This window comes from Seriola aureovittata, chromosome 1 (genome assembly GCF_021018895.1).
Source record: "Seriola aureovittata isolate HTS-2021-v1 ecotype China chromosome 1, ASM2101889v1, whole genome shotgun sequence".
Classification (NCBI taxonomy): domain Eukaryota; kingdom Metazoa; phylum Chordata; class Actinopteri; order Carangiformes; family Carangidae; genus Seriola; species Seriola aureovittata.
In genome coordinates, this window is record NC_079364.1 from 12,338,281 (window position 1) to 12,358,282 (window position 20,002).

The 20,002-nt window shown below is 36.6% G+C and overlaps 1 protein-coding gene across 2 annotated transcripts in view; it reads right to left on the reverse strand.

Annotated features, from left to right (window-relative positions):
* gpc6a (glypican 6a) overlaps window positions 1-20,002 on the reverse strand; it is a 214,317-nt gene that overhangs the window by 176,574 nt on the left and 17,741 nt on the right. The gene's annotated exons all lie outside the window — the stretch shown is intronic.

The following is a 20,002-nucleotide window of genomic DNA, read 5'->3' on the forward strand; positions in this document are numbered from 1 at the left end:
TAAAAAATAAAAAATTAATATGTTAAGATGTGTGTAATTTTTATTGTGCATTCCAGATACAAAGTGTATTTATGAGGTGTTATTCTCTGTGTATCTGTTTAACTTTGACAGTCTTTGAAAAACAATTCTTGTCGACACGGTCTCATGGTCTGCCAGTGCTATCGAACAGACAGTCAGGAGCACATACAGTTGCGGACCACAGCAGCAATGGCTTTAGTTTTTTTATTTATTTATTTTTTTAAAGTGGCTGGAGCCTCTCTGGTGGACAGTTTTTAATGGACGCCCTGCTAACACTGGCCTGACTTTATTGACTTCAGCTGACTGTTAAATGGACTGATTTAGCCTCCTGCTGAACGCATTGATCTTTAAGATGCTGGTGTCTTACTATACTTTTAAGAAACAAAACACATTTGGTTTTATCACATATGGTCTGTCCATAACAGTGACTTGCCATGATTATGCTTACTTGCTTATTAAGTATAGTATAAATAAAATAAAATAAAATAAAATACGTTCCATACATTGTTGTATTGGTAATTACACAATCTTTTACAGCATGATCCCTGTCCAGAGGGTTAGTTTAGTCTCTTCTGGCCAGTGAGTCGAACGTGTTTCTGTAAAAAGGCAAATCTTTGAATAAATATCTTAAAATTTGACATGTGGAAACTATTTCATGTACATTAAGTGTCAGTTCTGAAGAAGAATAAGGAACAAAAACAAAATGGGAGCATAGTCAAACATCAAAGTATCTTCCGGCGAAACATGATTTTTCTGCATCTCCAAATGTGACTATTAAAATTAGTCATTTCCAGTCATCTTTTTGTAGCGAGACAGATGCAGCTCTCAGTGCATCGCTGACACCACTACTCACTCTGTTAACATTTGTCACCAAAGGGATTGGAATTCAAGGATACAGCATAGCTGACAGCATACGACGGCTGAGCATCAGTATACACTGTGTTCCAAGGTTGACAGGGTTTGTTGTCTTCTTGTTCAGATCAAATAGGTGTCAGTGTGAACTCTCAGGTGATATCCCTGACACCACAGATCCAATTTTTAATTAACAAAAACTTGGATAGATGATTCATTTTGCAGTTTTGGTACAACCTTTTAGAAATTACAACTCCAGCCGCTATGACTAAAAGGTCAAATTGAAAACTTCAGCCTAGCATTTCTAACATCTGTTTAGTTACATATTTGAGGGATGATGAATTTGGCTGGTGTTTTACCTGTTTTTCAAAACTGCTTTCAGTGATCTGAGTATGCCTCTTCTACCCATTGTATAACACAATGTGCACAATACGCTGCGATGTCAAATTACATCTGCAAAATACTGATGTCACGTTTGCTTCTCCACTGTAATACTTGTGAAATATGGACCTTTTTAAATGCCTGCACTTATTAAGCATCGTTACACTAATGAACATGTGCATTCAAGCTACATTAGATGGAACCGTAATGACCCTCGTGGGTATGTTCAGGAACTTTTTTTTTTTTGTATTGTTCCACAGCATCTCCTCAGTGAATAATTATACCATTTTCATGTTAGGTGTCCCATTAAGAATCTTTTATTTTTAATAGTGCTGTACACCAAATCTCAGAGGGGACCAAGCCAACCTTGAAAGAAAATAGCAGCATTTCAAGTTTAAGAAAAGGCTTTTTCTTCCAAATATTTCATCTTGTACATTCAAATATCAGATATCCTATAAGGGGCAATGTGAATGTAGGAGATAGCTATCTCTGAGGAGTTTCTGTGGAATGAAGTAATCTAAATGCATTTCTGCTCTGACACAGCACACTTTGAGCAGGGGCTTCATTTGGTTTATAGAAATGTTGCAGTTGCCAGAATGATCAATAACCCCATTAACACAACCAAAGGAAAACACACTCTCCGTCTACCTTTAGGGGGCTCTTCAAAAGGGGCTATTACGGGAATTTAAACAGATAAATGTTCCCACTTTAATGTGTGTGTGCCGGTTTATATCAGCACATACAGCTTTGTGTGTAAAAGTGTTAACAGCTAAATGAAACAATTCAACCACATGTTGTACATAATGCAGTTATGACCGATGAACATTTGTCCTAAACATTAGAGAAATATGTTTTGTTTAGAATTTCACAGACCATCGCGCTGGTCGAAAGTAGCACAGCAGCAGTCTTGACACAAGATAATTTGTTCTTGTAAAGTTTCCAAACATATCATTACCTCATTAGCTTCATTATGTGCCCCTGTTCAATTTTTCAAAAAACCATGTTGTGGTTCAGGGAGAAATCTCCAGAAGTCATATAGCATATAAATTGCTCAACAGGGACCCAGAAAAATAACCAAAGCAACCCAAGGAAAAGGAGACAATAATATCACACTATCATGCTAAACGTCAACTTATACTTCTACGTGAACGCCTGCAGTTATCTTGTTATTTTCTTATTTTATAGCACATGAACCTACATTTTAAATTACATCAGTTGAGGGTTGAAGTTGAAGGCATTATTTTTCAAAGAAGGGTCAGTGGTGCTAAAATGATTAGTCGATTAATTGATGATTATTGACAGACAATTAAAACAACCATTTAGATATCAAGGTTTTAAGAAGACTACAAGTCTACAGACATGCTAGCAGCTGCCAGGCTTAGGCACAGCAATGATTTCAGCATGCTAACATCAGCATGCTAACATAATGGTGTTTAGCGTGTTAGGTAAACATCAACATGTTGATTTTTTTTTAAACAGGTTCACCATCTTTTGTTTTAGCCTTATAAAGTAGCATGGTGCTAATTAGCACAAAGTACAGCAGAGGTCGATGTAATGTCTTTAATTTTGCAGGCATCTGATCATAAACCAAAGTACAGGACAAAATGAAAGGTTGACCTCAAGATTGTGCTGGATGAAACGTCAGCAAATCAAAAGGTTTTTACAATCTGTCCTGTAGGGACCTTGAAAAGCCTCTTCGTAGCAAATTTCACAAAAGTCCATCCAATAGCTGTCAATACATTCGAACCTCATGCTGGAGCCAAAGGAAAAATCAGGGTAATATGAGAGTAAATGGAATTCATCCTGTGGTGACTGTGAGTATTTCATGGCAATCCACCCAAAAAACTGTTGGGACATCTCAGTCTGGGCCAAGCAGCCAACAGCAACATCCCTCGCCACAACACCAGGACGGCCAAAACATTTTTGAACTGTGACCAAGATACGTACAGAGCAGATGATATTACAGTTTAAACAAACTTTTCAGTGCTCTCTGATGGACAAGTTATATAATGCCATCACTGTTTCTAAACAACTAACATATCTTTGGCATTTCCACAGTGCAATTCCAAGGTATTGATTGACATTTATATTGATCTGCTGTGATGAGCAAGTATATGCCAATACTGTATACCTGTTACGCAAAGTGGACCTTGTTTTGATGAATCAGTTCCACAAACTCAAACTGATACATCGAAATAAGCAACAACTGAAATATCAAAGGAAGCAATCACCTTGGGCCCTGAAAAAAAATATGATAGGCATTATCTATTATTATTCTGACATTTTACAGGCTAAACAATTAATTAATAATAAAATAAAGAATGATCAATAATGAAAATGACCACAGGTTGCAGCTGTATAGTTCAGGGACACAGCTAGGAGATAATGTCTGTATAAACACTGCAAATATCTCGCACAGGAAGCTTTCTGAAGCTAGTCGAAAGGAAGTGTTATTGAGATGTGCAGCAGGGCAGACTAATGGATTCCACCTAGAATGACATTTTAATGGAACGGAGCTGTTGGGCCACAACTGATTAATAATAGGCCTGCTTCCATCCATAGAGGTGCTTATTAAAATATGAATTTCAAATGAATCAGTCTTCAGAGCATTGTCCACCAGCGTCCAGCTGTAATTTGTTGTCACTGAAACTTTAAGACACTGGTATCTCGATGGCCAGAATGGGAAGTAGTAAAAACACCCTGACTGGGAATAAGAGTCAAAGATATGGCATAGGAGGCAAAGAGAGAAGTCCTTTTCCAAGTGACTATAATGGATTTGTTACCCTTCTGATTTACATTTAAATGAAAACCTTTTATCTGCTGGTCTTCCTACTAATGAGCAAACTCTGCTTTGACAGATGTGAATCCTCTTTCCCACCATGAATAGGGTGAACCAACAATATAATGTTGTGAAGTATTTATCAAATATTAAAAAAAAAAAAAAAAAATACTTAAAAATAACCCTAGAAAAAAATGCATATTTACACTTTTACCTGTTGTGTCACATTGTCTCTCTCGCACACATCCTTGAAAAGCTGCTAAATGGAGGCCAAGGAGAGACTGAGGGCAGAAAAAAAAGTAGATTTGAAAACACAGAATGATAACTGAAGGTGTAATTTATGAGCCTAATGTGTGCTTGTGTCTCCAACTAACTGCTTTATATGCATCTAATTCAAACCGGGCAATGCGGTCTGAGGAAATGAACTGTAACTGCATGTTGTGTAATGTGTTTTTACCACAGAGATGACAAGAGTCAAGGCAGATGGTTGGACATACTTCACTTCATGTCATACTTCAAATCAATTCAATTGTTAACAACATTTAGTGGATCTGTTGCCATGCCAGGACATTGTTGGCATGTCATTGATTAAAAACAACAACTACAATAATTCTGGCAGCAGTATATTTCCTTAAAAAATAAAAAATAAAAAAAAAACATAATTAGCCAATGCAAATGAACTGTATATGAATGGAATTTTTCAAAGTCGCATGTGAGTGTGAGTGTGTGTTTCGCATGTATGGTACTGATGGTACTGATTCAGAGGAATGACGGTTTGAAGTAACTTTGTGAAAGTACACCATTATCACTGGAATACTTTTCCAAATCTGTGTGTGTTGCTGATACAAGCGAGCTGTTGGGTATAATTATAATAAAAATAAGAGAATCTGAATTTTCTTTTTGTTGTCCTTTTTAATCTCAGATGTGCTGTAGTTATGTTTAAACATAACAGTAGATTGTTATTCATCATAATTTGCTGGAATATTTCTTTATACTATTCAATGATGTCTAATTGGCAGCCATAATAAAAGCTGGTAAAATTCTCTAAATGATAAGGAAAGGAGCTTCAGTGCTTCCTATCTTATCTCCTTTGGCATAGGAAACAATGGACCTTCCTTTATGAAAGGAAAGGAGAAAATGCTCTCCCAATTCCTTGCTGCAGCAACATTTAAAACAATGGACGGTTGTAGTTTTACCATGGCAGACCCACATAAATGTAGAAACAACAGAGCATCTATTCTATGCTTATGACACGATCCAAAACTTATGGAAATCCTTATACGATTGGCTGAGCTCCAAAACCACAAATATAAAATTCTTATCTTTCAAATCCAGTTAGGAGTCATCTTGAAGAAAAAGCATATTATCTTTATCATCATTATAACAATCTATACATAGATGTTGTTTCAAAACCCGTTCAATGCACTAAAAAATTAATTTTCTGTTCTTGTAAACGTCTAAACTCTACAAAGCCTACGTATGTCTGAATATAATTCATTCTGGACCCTACTCAGTTGTTCAACTCTTTCTACTTGTTTATGTTTAAGGGACAACTTTAACAGCTAATGTATTATTAGGACATTCATGACCAAACTGCTTGTTAATGTCAATGATATTTTTATTTCATCTGAGCACTAGATTTGTGGCGGCCAAAATAAACAGCTGAAAAAAATTATATTTTATCTAGATATTATAATTCTTGGCCAATTTAGCTAAGGTTACAGACATTTTTTCACTTTTCAACCATTTAAAATTTATTATGCTGTCATTTTTTATTTAATCTTACTACTAACGTTTTAATGGGCAACGTTGGCAGGTAAAGTAACTGTCACTTTTGTCATCTGTCACAGCTGATGTTATTCTCAATTTTTCATTTTCCTTTGACATTAGATTGTTGGAGGCCAAACCTGTCAGCTAAAGTAACATGGAGTTTTTTCAATGCAGAATTATGAAACAGCATAATCAACCCAACAATGTGTTCACAGAATCAACCCAGCACTTTTTGGAGTGTACTTTTTGGAGGTAAGAGAGTCTTAGATTAGTTCTGAAGCACAAAAATAAATGGCAGAACGCTGAATCCTGACTGCCCAAGACAATTGATTTACATAAGGCTGTAAAAGACTTTCTTCTCTTCCTTCTACTTTGAAGTTTTTCTTATGTCTTTACAGATGCAAAAGCAGCTAATGTAAATTATGAAATTCAGCAATCAAAATTGTTTGTTTACTTGAGTGGGGTCGATACAGGGGCACATATCCAGCCATACAGTAACTGAATTTCCACCACTTTTTTCATGACCTGTGTGATTGTGTTTCTTAAATAATTTATATCCAAAGCAAAAAAAAAAAAGTAAAACATCCAGCTTTTGACCACGATACTCTGTCATGATGCCAGTTTTATGCAGTATAAAGCAAGTTTTCCCTATTTTTGCAAATTCTGACGAATACAAAAAAAATTCAGACGAGAAGCACTTGTACTGCCGCAATGATCGCCTCGACAAGCACATTTTTCACAGCAGTAGTAGTTTGTCATCAAGAACACCCCCTGAAATCTAAACTAAAGGCCATTTTCTAATGGGATCACACCAGCTGACACCTGTCAACATACTGACGTTCTGACCAATGAGTGATCAGTTGTCATTACTACTTTATTACATGGGTGTGCAGTGCTTGTAGGTTTGGACGACACACACCTTTGAACACTGCCTTCATTTTCATCTCAACTACACACCTGCAAAGTTTTGTGACTGCATCTTGCACCATATCATGCTGACAAAAATGTACCGACACACAGATATATAAAGCCACCCCCTGTGGTAGTTCCGTCTACAGTAGGTGTCTCTAAGACTACATTATGTCATGATGACACACACACAGACTCACAAGGTGAACACTCACGACTGGTATTGTGTTATAAATACAACAAATAATAAAAAAAAGTTTTACCTCATTATTAAAATCTAATAAGCATATCCACTCTATGTGGAGTAGGGGCTGTGGTGTAAGTATGGCATCTCTTCAACGTATTACTGAGTTATCATGTTCACAAGAATCCAAAAATCAGTTTCCTCCTACAGCTCATTACTTATCAATTTTTATACCACCATGTTTGTCTTTGCATGCTACATACCTGGTATCAATGTGAAACTTTTACCTGAAAGTGTTAATGAGTTACAGCAACTTCTGGGAATTCAGTGCTCCCTCATTAATATGGAAATACATGCAGAAAGGTGCTCCAACACCTCATCAGATCATCTACTCCATGCCTGTGGTGGGGGCACCTGTGGTGTAAGAATAAAGTCTACAATCTATCGTTCTTGAATTATCATGTTCACAAGAATGTGTCTACAGAGGAAAAGAGTCACAGCATGATGACAGTGTACTGTGGTGATGCTACTGTCACATTTAAAAAAAACTTTTCAACATCAAAAATATCAAAGACTCAACGAATATAACTATGCCTATATGCTAAAATCAGCAAGATATTGAATTTCATAAACTGTCAAATATATTTGACAAGAGGTAACAAAGTCAAACAAGGACAAAAAACATTGCGTTGTATCCATGTTTGGCGTTTTGCTATTGCTTCTTGCGCAAGATTGATCAATGAACTCTTGATAAAAGCCACTGTGGCCATGAGCAATAGACTTTATGTAAGCTACTACTAAACTAGCCTCTGGTAGATACTTTGGCACTACGCCATATTGCATTTGTGCTTCTATGTGTTTTTGCTGGTGGGAGTGTGATCTCCGTAGGGGAGACATGTAATGTCCATAGTTTGCCAAAAAATCAACCATCTGGCAAAACCATTTTAGTCATAAATGAGGACAAACATAGAACCTGAATATGTTTGTAGAATATGACAATCAAAAAAAATCTGCATGTTTCTTCCCCTTAGGTGCTTGTCAATTACGGCTGTTTTTGAAGTGGGTATGGAATTATTTTAAATTTTCACTTCTTGTAACAACATTTCAATTCTCACTCTTTGAGAATTTATTACAATAGCACCAAACAAAAGCAGCAGTCAAACTGCAGTAATCTCAGGATAACAGACGTTATGGATAGAAAAACAACAACAACAACAACAACAATAAAACAAAATAAAGAATAAATAAATAAAAACACATGTTAATGGAAAAAAACGTAATCTTTCTAAAGCCTTAAGGAATTGTGATTAGACCGATTATCATGATAAAACCTGTTACACAAGCTGAACTAATGAAGCTTCATTTTCACATTAACTCAAGAAATCAATCAAAACTTGTGATGCTAATAGGAAATAATGACTTAGCGGATGGACCCCGTTGGAGCAGAAAATAATCTTACACTGCAGTAAGTTCAAGGAAGGTGTTCCACCAAATACTGAATCATGTAGGTGGATGAACAGAAATGAATTACATTAGCAAACTTGTACCATACTTAATTTTTTTAATTGAAAGAAAAACCATAACAGCAAAAGAGGTGACAGTACAAACATGACTGCCCTGCTTTACTGCTCATTCCAGGAAACAGCCAGATACTAAAGTTTAAATACTATCAGTTCTTCTTACTGTTGTGTGTCATAGCTTTTAAGAACAACACTGTCGCCTCCTTCTCTCATTCTTCAACCTCATCCCATCTTAGAAAGACAAACACAACATTATAATCTCATAGGACTATAACCCATTGATTTTCAATCAATATAGTGTGAATCCATTATAAGGGAATGTATGCATCATTGCCACCACAGGCTGGGTTGCATGCTGAAGTGGTCCACCACCTACACACCTTTGCTTGTCATTTAGCCAAAGGGGTTTTTACCAGGGACATGGAGTGTGACTTCCAATTAGTTTTCAGGAGATTTATTCAGGGAACTGTTAAAAATGTGTTAAAGAATGTTAGCGGAGTAATGGATTTTAAATGACTGCCACACTGGAATGCTACATATAGCATAATATGAGCTCTAATGAGTTTTGTATGACCCCTAATGTAAAGGGCTATCTTCAAAGCTTCATTTGGCTGATGTTATTGCTTTTAATAACATGAAGCAAAACATTATATATATATATATATATATTAAGAAATATCTAAAGTTAATGTCTCATGTGCCAGTGTACACTTGCATACAGCTCTTCTTAATCATGCATAGAATATACAGTTAATTCCCATACGAAAGTGCAGCAAACTTTTCCATAAGACAGCCGTGTTTGAGCATGATGATGTGTGCGTGTGTGCGCATGTATGTGTGTAGACAGAAAGAGAGAGAGTGAGAGAGAGTGTATACTCAGACAGCTGTGTGGGAGAGAAGACTCAAGGTGCAGATCCGGGCGGAGGAGTATGTTGAGGTTATTCAAGAACCTGAGAGCTCGGAGTTGGTTGATCTGTCACTACACTGCCTGGTAAAAAATTTACAGGAAACATAACGAGCCTGTATGATTCACACAACCAATGAAGACCGCCCCAGATAGGCTGGCAGACATTTAAAAAGTGGGCCACTTTTAGCAACTTTGTTTCGTAGTAGTATTAGAAGTAGAAGTATTATGAGCAAAATGTCCTTAAAGTATCACAAAATTAAAGTTTTTATTTAAGTATATATACTTACAATGCAGAAAAACAATTCCTGTGACTGGTATACTACAATACTGTATTATTAGTTATTCTAAAAGCATTTACATGTAAGCAGCATTTTACTGTTGTAGCTGGTTGTGGTGGATACAAATATTGTATTTACTGTTAGGTACTTAAATTTATAACAATAGATTATATTTCACAACCTCATCGTATACGTTGTGTGTAAAGTAAATAATTACTAACTAAAGGTGTCAGGTAAATGTAGTGCAGTAAAAAGCTCAATTTCTCCCTGTGAAATGTAGAAGTATAATGCAGCAAGAACCACCACACACCGAAATGTCCTCACTATGACTTAATAAATAAATCACAGTGAAGTCATTTAAGTGCGTGGTGATTAATCTTAATCTTCAATTATGATGTTCCTGCAACCAGCCAGCACCTCACTGCAAATACTATCTGCGCAATGGGAGTTCTGTTTACCTACATTAAATTTGTACTTAGGTACAGCACTTGAGTAAATGTACAAATGTTACATTTCACTGGTTACTAATAATGTGAGACTTCCGAGATACACCGATTAAAATCTTGCAATGTTTGTGATATTACCTTGTAGATCCAAATGATTTGCTGCATAATCAACACCTAATTCTGCAACTCATTGCAGCTTTCAGACACCTCTGGCTCACTGAAAAACACGCTGCAGCCCTACGACTTACAACTTATTAAGTCATTAAAACCGAGAGGATTCTGTACTTGTTGTTTCTGGCATCTGTGGTTTGAAAAACAGCTGCTGCTGAGCTTTCGGACATGCTTCCTTAAGCCTCAGTCATGCTCATTTACAGCTTGCACATGGCCACTGTATTTCTATTGCAGTGTTTGAATGGGTGGAATTGCAGTACATGCATTCAATCCACACATATCCGTTTCACATATATCTTCGTGATTACATGTACACAGTCTCACATTGTTCTGCAAACACACATGTAACCATTTGACTGGATAGCTGTATTTCTGACTGATGTTGAGCGCTGCTTTGGAAGTGAGTGATTACGATGTGCCCATTAACAAACAGCATTGCTGATTTGCAGCATGACCCTGGCCGTGACTGAGGAGCAGAATCAGTGTGGATAATATATCCTGGCACATGAACATGGGCAGTGGAGAGATACCAGATGCACACCCTCCCCATGTAGTGGTAAAAACTGCACTGCTAATGTAATACTCCAAAATTTGTAAATCCCCACCTGGACATAAATTCCACGTAATGCGTAAATGCACTAGCACTGAATAATGGAAATGAGAGCGAACACTATATGCCAGACAATGCTAAATATTTATAGTTATAGGGAACCTCATTAATAGATTGTGGTTTGAGATTACAGCATTCGAAATATAATATGGAGGAATTTGAAACTGCAGAGCCCCAGAAAAGCAGCAGTAGAGAATTCAACCTTCACACTGTGAGTAACAATAAGAGAGGGATGAATAGAAACTAATTTAAGATCAGGTCAGAGTATAAACAGTACACTAGGGGAAAGCTTTGGCGAAAGAATGTGGGCAGCAGAAGTCAGGGTGTGTGCATGGTGGTACACAAGGTTGGTTCAATGTCCAGAGCATGAGAGCAGTTATTTATGAACATTCATAAAAAATCTAGTCCATTTGCTAATTAATATATATATATATATATATAATATATATATATATATATATATATATATATATATATATTATATATATATATATATATATATTATATATATATATATACCATCACCGGGAACAAACTTGAAACTAACTTCAGCCTCGTGTTTGACTGGTAGTACTTGCATTTCTCTGCATATGAGTTTAATTATCTCTCACACATCCTGAGCTGATTGTGACTGACTTTGGCCATTTGGCTACAATTTATTTTCAGTTTTCTGTTTCCACTAGACATTGTACCATACTGTTTCAATTACCTCGAAGCAACTTAGGATTTGATTGACTCATCCAAGAAATCTAAACAATTACCTCACTCATTAAATACATGGCTCTTAATGTGAAAAAGTGTCTCTGTTATTTTTCCCTAATGTTATGGGAGGGGGGCCTTAAGTGTATATCAAGTAAGTAAGCTAATCTCTGCCAAAAACCTTGTCCATCCTAAATGATTGAGAGCACATAGTAAATGAGAATAATTATATAAACAAAGGTCTGAGTCATTAAAAGGTTTCTTACTGCGACAGGTTTTTAAGATAAGCCTAAATGAGTTCATCATTAAAACGATTTCTTCCTCTTATTCTATGAAACTTATTCAGCAAAGAAACAGCCTGGAGCTTTTCCACTCCATAAACTTTATAGATATCAAATCATGTTTTCCTCAGAAATGTATTGTTAAAATGAGTTTATATTTAAGGAGCACTATCAATAACAAGCCATTACACGTACCCTGATACACAGAAAAACATTTAGTGCTGTCAGTCATTTTACACAATTGATTACATTTAGAGCTGGGCAATGTATCACGTGTGATACCACAGATGTGTATGTTTACTCCAAGTGTCTTAGAGGAAAAATGAATGCTAGATATTACAATTAAAATTAAGTGAAGCAGAATATATGTTTGTCCTTCTATATTTTTTAAGATTTAAAAACTTCTGTGTGACATCTCAGAAAGCAGCTGCGTGTTTCTTTAAAGAAACTATACAATTTACAATTTAGATGTTTTTATTTGACCTTCAGCTCTCTCGACATGTTATCCACAGTGTGAGACAAGCACATCTCGAGTTAAGATAATGTAACATGTAAAGTTTTCTGCCGCAGTAACTGTTCTGAATTTGTGTAAGCTCAGTTTGGCATTCTGTTGACATTGTTGATTCTGAGAGGGCTTCTTACTGGGCTCGAGGGGTGGACACTGTGCCAGCAGCAGAAACCAGGGACCTGTGTGGTGGCAGACATGATGGAGAGCCACATTTAGCCAAGCTTTGTTTGAGTGTGCATCAGTGTGTGCGTGTGTGTGTGTGAGAAAGAGTGTGTATGTGTATGTGTGCGATCAGAGGGAGACGTATAAAGAGAGAGCGAGTGTGAGTGTGTGTGTATGTGTGAGAAAGAGCTCAGAGGAATACCCACTCATTATGGCTGTGTGGAGGGGTGAAGGTGTGACAGGGATGAATATATCATTGCCTGCCCTTTGGTCAGCAGCCATCAGAAGTATAACAGATGGAACCGATGAACTGTTTCCATAGAGTTTGGACACTTCTACATGCTGCGGTGGCCCATTATCTTTCATCACGTGCTCACAGGAATGCATGATACTACGATGTAACAAAGACAAAATCAAAAGCTCAATCTGAGCAGTGTGTTTTTAACTACTCCCTAAAGAAGTACTGAGTGCTACCATGATAACTTAACATGATCTTCTGAAGAAGCTACAGAGCGTTCATTCAATATTCATTCATCATTCCCGTCTGTATATTCGTTTGCTTTTGGTGTAACAGCTTTGATATGCGTCATAGCAGTGGAACCATTTGCCTGTTTAAAAAGTGAATAATTCAAAATAAAAATCCTGGCATTTCAGCACACATCACAACATCTACCGTGTCATTGTCACACAGTGTGTATATAAATAAAACACACAGTGTGTTGGTTAACCATCTACACCATGTCAAGAAATACATCACTACAAATCAACAGGTTTACGCCAATTAGAGTCAAGTCAGATTTATTTAGAGAGCGCATGTAAAAACAAGTGTTGATCCAAGTGCTTTACAGAAGAATTTAAATAAAAACAAATACATAGCTGTAACAAATGAAATAAATATATGAATAGGAAAATGATTCTCATCACATCTGATTTAATGTATAAAATAGATTATTTTAAGTGATGAAATGAAGATTGTTAAAAAAAAAAAAAAAAGTGTATGTGTGCATGTACTATTGAATGTTTTCCAAGGCAAATTTATTCAGCTGTTAATTCTTCAAAACAGTTAAGGCTTTGCAAGTCAGATGCGTATTCTTATGAGGCAGGAGCTCTCAATAACCTTGACAACTGATGCATTTTGCCTCAGGCTATGTGGGAATTACTAAGTACTTAAATATATTCATTTTTCTTAATAAGTATGACATACGTAAACCTTCCTATTACACATGTGAGGCTGATGGTCTTCCATGGGATTGCGCAGTTTCTAGAGCAATCTCTGATCTATTAATCATGGTTATTTTAATGAGGTGCAGTCTGAGTGTGAAGAGCAGAGGTGGAGGGAAAAAAAAGAGTCTAAGACAAATACTGGATCTTACAATGTGAAATCCTGTGTATGGTTTAAAATATAGGTCAACATTCACTAGAACATTAGTGCTGTGTTCTGTTGACAACAGCAAACACATGGAAGATGAGGAGTTTGACAGAATATTTAAAGGCAAACCACTAAAATAAACTACAGTACATATATATACCCATGCCTCAGCCTAACCATAAAAACATTTATTAGTTAACAGAAGCAGATGGGGGAAAATACTGAAATTTGTTCAGTGTGAACATTTTACCACTGCGCAGGAACATTCAATTAAATCGACTGCTAATTATGTTGATAAAAATGTTTATTTATAGAGCAACTTTTCTTAACAAAGTTACAAAGTGCTTGAAAAATAAAACCAGCTAAGAGAAAAGGGTCAAAGAACTTGAGGAATGTAAGAGTAGAACATTATAAATAAAAACATATATATCAACATTATGTAAAAGGATCTGACAGTAAGTGAAGAGAGGCAATAAAATATGTAAAAACTATAATTAGGGATAAAAAATATATATAAATAAAACACATATCAAACATTAACAAAGACTAAGTCTCTCTCTCAGGCAAGAGAGAGTTCCAGAGTCTGAGGCCTCTAATAGTATAATAGCATTTTTTTTTTTTTTTTTTATGAATAACTCTTTTATAAATCAGGTATCTGATAAAAGTTTAAGGAACAAGAATGTGTACATTAAAATCTATAATAAAAAACAATCAACTACTTCTCCCAAGGTTCATTATGGTAAGAAACTTTCAAGGAGTGACCTTATAATTCTGTTGAATGCACTAATGACAAGCGACAGCTAAAGCACATATTAAAAAATACATTCAATATTTCAAATTACTTCTTTTTCAGATTTTGGGTCAATTTTGCACAAATCCAATGAATATCATCCAGTGTTTTGTTCCCAACTCCAACAACAAGGTATTCCGAATTTGCTACATCTACATTCACACCTCTCCCTGGCTTCTCACCGGATGTAATAAAGGATGGACCAGATGGGCTGCTCTTAAGGGCTACCCATTAATAAAGTGACAGTCTACCCAATAATAAAGTGACATTCAACCTCACATACTGCAGCATGTTGAGTCCAGCTGTCACTTCAAATGGACAATGTAAGCAACCGGTTCTTGCTGGGCAGCCTCAGTTCTAGCAGCAATGCCCCTTTAAGGAGAAAGATTTCAAGCACACATTGATTTTTGCGGAAAATTTAATCTGATACATGTCTTTATCTTGTCTTCCTTTTATTTTACATAAAGATAAGATGCCCAGTACTTACACTTCTCATGTTTCCTTTGTATAAATGTATTGATTTTTGTAGCAACACAAAATACACAGAGAATAATGATCAATTAGGCTGATGGAGGAATATTGATCATAAACTAACCTTTTTCTCCGTCTTGTGCAGTCGCCTCTGACACTAAACCTTCTCAAAAGCAAACACCATACGACTGCTTGCTCCCTTTTCTTGCTATATAACTAAGCCAAACTTTTGATAATGAGATTACATCTCCCTAACCTCACTGTCAAACTCGCTTTTTGGTGTGCCATGTTTGGCAAAGGGGTCAGCAAGGCATCCTCTTAATTTGCTGATACATTACAGAAACCTCTGACCTCATTAGTCTGTTCTAGACAGTCAAGAAACCTTGCCTCCCAAATAACAATGCATATTTGACAGATGGAGTGTGGCTGTCATCAAAGTTTCACAATGAGGCATTTTAAAGATGCAGTAGCTCAGCAGCAGACTGCCAGACCAACAGCTCCAAACGCTGCTGCACTGAAAAGATCTTCCTGGTAAACAGCCTAGACATACAGACTGCTATTGACTTTTTCTTCTTCTACAGCCAAGGCCAAACATGTCCAGTCCACCTGAGGCAACAAGTGCATTGCTGATGTTTTTATTTTGATAGGGACTATTATCAATGGCAATTCAGATGTTGGATATCACATAGTTCAGCTATAATTACAATGTCAAAGTCCAAATATGTGCCAAAATCAACTAAATCATATAACAAAGCAACACCCAAGGCAAAATAATTTGTTCACCATACAGTATCTTCACTCCTCGCCACCTTAACATGATGGAGGGGTAAACAGCTCCTGGTAGGGTCTCCCAAGGCAAATTGGTACCAAAGGAGGGGCCAGACTAAGACTGATTCATACAAACCTAGAAAACATTTTTTTGTGTTTCATCTTGCCAGACCAGGGAAACGTGGGCAACAATGCAGAAACCTGGAGGGGGATGATTGAGTGGAACAGCCTGCCTGATCTGAACGCAAGTGGTACCCATGATGGATAGGCCATAAAGAACACCACTGTTTGAGCATAGGGTGGTTCATCAGTGTACACGGTACCAGAACACTCTAGGTATAAGATCAATGATCAACTTTGTGGTTGTGTTATTTCTTGGACACTCAGGTGAACAGAGGAGCAGAGCTGTCAACTGATCAACATCTCTTGGGAGGTTGGAGACGTAAAAGCTTGGGTGTAGGAGGAGTTCATGGAGGCAATGGAGAAGGACTTTCAGCCAGGTAAACCATCAGACAACTCAGGAAAGGAAAAAAGGCTTGGTCCAAGCTGTGTTCAACAACGGAGGACAACTGCTGACTCTGGCTGGGAGTATCATCCGGTGGCAGAAAGAACACTTTGAGGAACTCCTGAAATGACCAACATGTCCGGAATGAGTACGCTGGAGAGACTATATATCTCATCTTGCCTGGGAACAACTTTGGAGCTAGAAAACATTGCTGGGGGCATGAATGCCTGAACTACCTTGCTTAACCTGCTACCACGACAAAACGTGGCAAAAATGAATGGATGGATGGATTCATCATTATCATGTCTTGCCAATTTACTGAAAGGGTTTTTTTTTTTAATCATTATACTGGCATATTTCAGCAAAGCAACTTCTACAGTATGTACCCGAAGATTCTTTCACTTGAACAGCTGCCTCAGGGTCTTTATCCTCTTTTTCTTTTTTCTTGTCTTTTTGCAACATCACCTTCTCTAGGCTATAATATTCTCTTACCTAATATCTTTTGTCATACCCGTTGACCACCTCTCATTAGTTATGAGCTGCTTTCCTTTAGAAATCCTTTTTTTACAATCTAGGTATCTAGCATCTAGTTCTTGCAAGAGGCACATTGTATTTTCTGGTTTGCTTCTATAAAAAAATATATAATTTCAATGTTAAAACGATGATGGTTAAATCAGTCTGTTTCCCAACAAAACAAGTAGTGATGTGATGCAACTTTCATGTGATGGTGTGAATCTTCAAAACATTATTAATTTCCAAAGTTCAATGAATGAAAATACAGATTGTACGCTGTAGAAGAGTATATTAGCAATCACAGTGGTTATTAAAGGGGTCCCTTACTTGTAGTGCTATCAAACCATGCAGAATTTGGTCGTAGCCTATAATGCCATATTGCCAAAACAACAACAACTGAAGTATGTGCCAAGCGCTAATTACTGACAGCTTGCATGTCCCTACCGGTGCTTTGCTGTATCTTGCAGTTCTATATGGGCAGAGTATTATTTACCAGTCTAAACTGTGGTTAATTTTTCAACCGCTAATGTTTGTATACTGGAATAATTTTTAAAAATCCCTTTTAAGAAGAGGGAAGGTCACAGACATTATCACCTATTGATTAAGGATTGTGCTGTAATTAATTTAGGTGATTTCTAATTACACTGAAATGTAATTACAACGGACAACTGCAGAAGAATAACTATCTCTGTCTTTTTGAACAAGGGCACAAGAGGTAGTAAAAATGAGGTGTAAATAATTCATGCACCATCAGACTTGTGGGAGTTCTAGCCACAGCAGTGTCCTGCCAGGAAGGCTAATAGAAAGCCTAAAGCAGAGTAACATCACCATATTCTTGACACAGCACTTGTGGCAACCACATAAAATTACCTTTAATCTAAGCATATTAAAAAGACTCCTCAGCACAATGACTAGATGGATGGATTTGTTGGTCTGTTTGTGTCTACCTAGCCATCCAGCCTACTACTTTCCATCCCCACTGCCCCTCCATTGTGTTCTGTGGTCTCATCACTAGAGAAGAAGTGATGGTGAAGCATCCTGTATGTGCACACACAGCTGTTCTGCTCCCAAAAGACGCCTGAACATGCACCGATACAGTTTATGTCATCAGCATTGTCATGCAGAATGCACGTGAGCAACGACTGCATATGGCTTCTTGGACCCATGCCCGTCAGCCAACAGTAACTGTCTCAATTTATAGAAGAGGATGGGTCATTATCATTTCATAGCAGTGCCATCCTTCTTCAATTTAAAAGTGCAGATAGCATTAAGTGTGTGCGTATTTTCTCTCCAAATGTTTCCTTACAGTAATGTCAACCCTTACTGCTGAGACTTTGAGACTTCGCTGAAATCAATTATGAAGTCTTACTTAACTGATACATCCTTGAAAATTGGTTCTCAGGATAATTTAATCTCCCCATCTCATTTCTGTCAGAACAACTGAAGTAGGTCCTATAACTTTATAGTGTACATCGTGCACAGCTCTATGATAAGAATTAAATCAAATAAAAACTTTGTAGGGGTTCTTTATTACTAGATTAGTCTGAATGGGTGATATTTATGCTATAACAACAACATACACCTGCAAGGCCACTGTATACCTGCTAAAAACCAGCCAAAAAGTCTGCTTCATAATCATTGTTGTTGGGCTAATGACATCTATTTGATCTAAAGAAAAAAAAAAAGAAGAGAAAAAAATATGTACGACAACCTCAAAAAATGATGCACATTTAATACAATAGAAGTTGTCATTGGAACTGCTGGACCATTTTGAAGGAACTTGAATGAATTGAATTGAATTCCATGAGCAACAGTAGTCAACATTTCAGTCACCACTTAACAGGCAGATGAGAGTAGAGTAGTAGTCGGAGTGTGTGCCTATCCAGACTATGGGAGCAAAACTCAAGATATTGTGAGACACAATGTGCAAAGCAAATCTGACCATGCTTTATTCAACTCTATACAAATCTATTCTATAGGACCCGTGGAATTCATTCACAGTCTGTGTTTAAATGCAAATACGCATCCACTTGTGTCTTTGCATTGATTTTATAAGTAATTTTGCGGTCTTTAAAATAAATATGTGACATACCTGGTAGAGAACCCCTGCTAAGATGCAAGTAGAACGGAATAAAGCAGAAGATGTGAACAAATAAAAGCATAAATAAATAAATGAAAAATGTGTGTGTGACAGACAAAGAGAAAGAAAGAAAGAAAGAAAGAAAGAAAGAAAGAAAGAAAGAAAGAAAGAAAGAAAGAAAGAAAGAAAGAAAAAAAGAAAAAAAGTGTCAGAAAATGTGAGAATGTTTTTATTACTCAGAAAACTTCAAGCTATTTGTCTCATTAGACCGGCCTGGATTTAAACTTGTTGAAAGAGTGTTGCTAGCAACTGTCTCACAGAGATTACTTATATGGGGAAGTGTTGACTGAAGGCTTGTTTAGTTTTCTCCAGTGTTTCTTACTGCGTTGGCACTGTCATTAATGTTTCAACATAAGCCTGATGATACAAGATTTTTTTTTTTATTTCTATTTTTTTTTTTTTTAAACTGTCTTCAGAGCCATGTGCTCTCCTTTGTCAGTGACACTGTGCCTATTAAAATTAATCTCATTACATCAAGATAATTTTTATTTAAAGTAAAGCCTTTCAATTTATGTTATTCCTACAGTTGATGATGTGTTAATTTAATTCACAGTCACAGCATTGTCTACACACTGAATGCAATCTCTTTTCGATTTTTCTTTATATAAAAGGGGCTTTTTTTTATCTCAACATTGTGTTCTTACTGTGAATTCATAGTTTGGCCATATTAGAAGTGAATACTGTAAACTCTCATACAGTGCCCTGTGTTCATCTTAACTGTAGATAGATTCAGGCTTTTATTTGTGAGTGAAGTACATTTCTTTTCTCCTAATTTCTTCTATTTTATAAGTACATATTATTGTATTGTATTTTTAGTTGTTTTATGCACTTTAGGCACATTGAGTATACTGGCAGCTCAATAACATCTTTAAAAACTGTTGAAGCGCACAGAGTTGTCATCAAGTGAACCAAAGCGTGCACCAAATAAACAGCAGCTAGCAGTTTCAGTGAGTTTCTAAATTGCTGGTGCT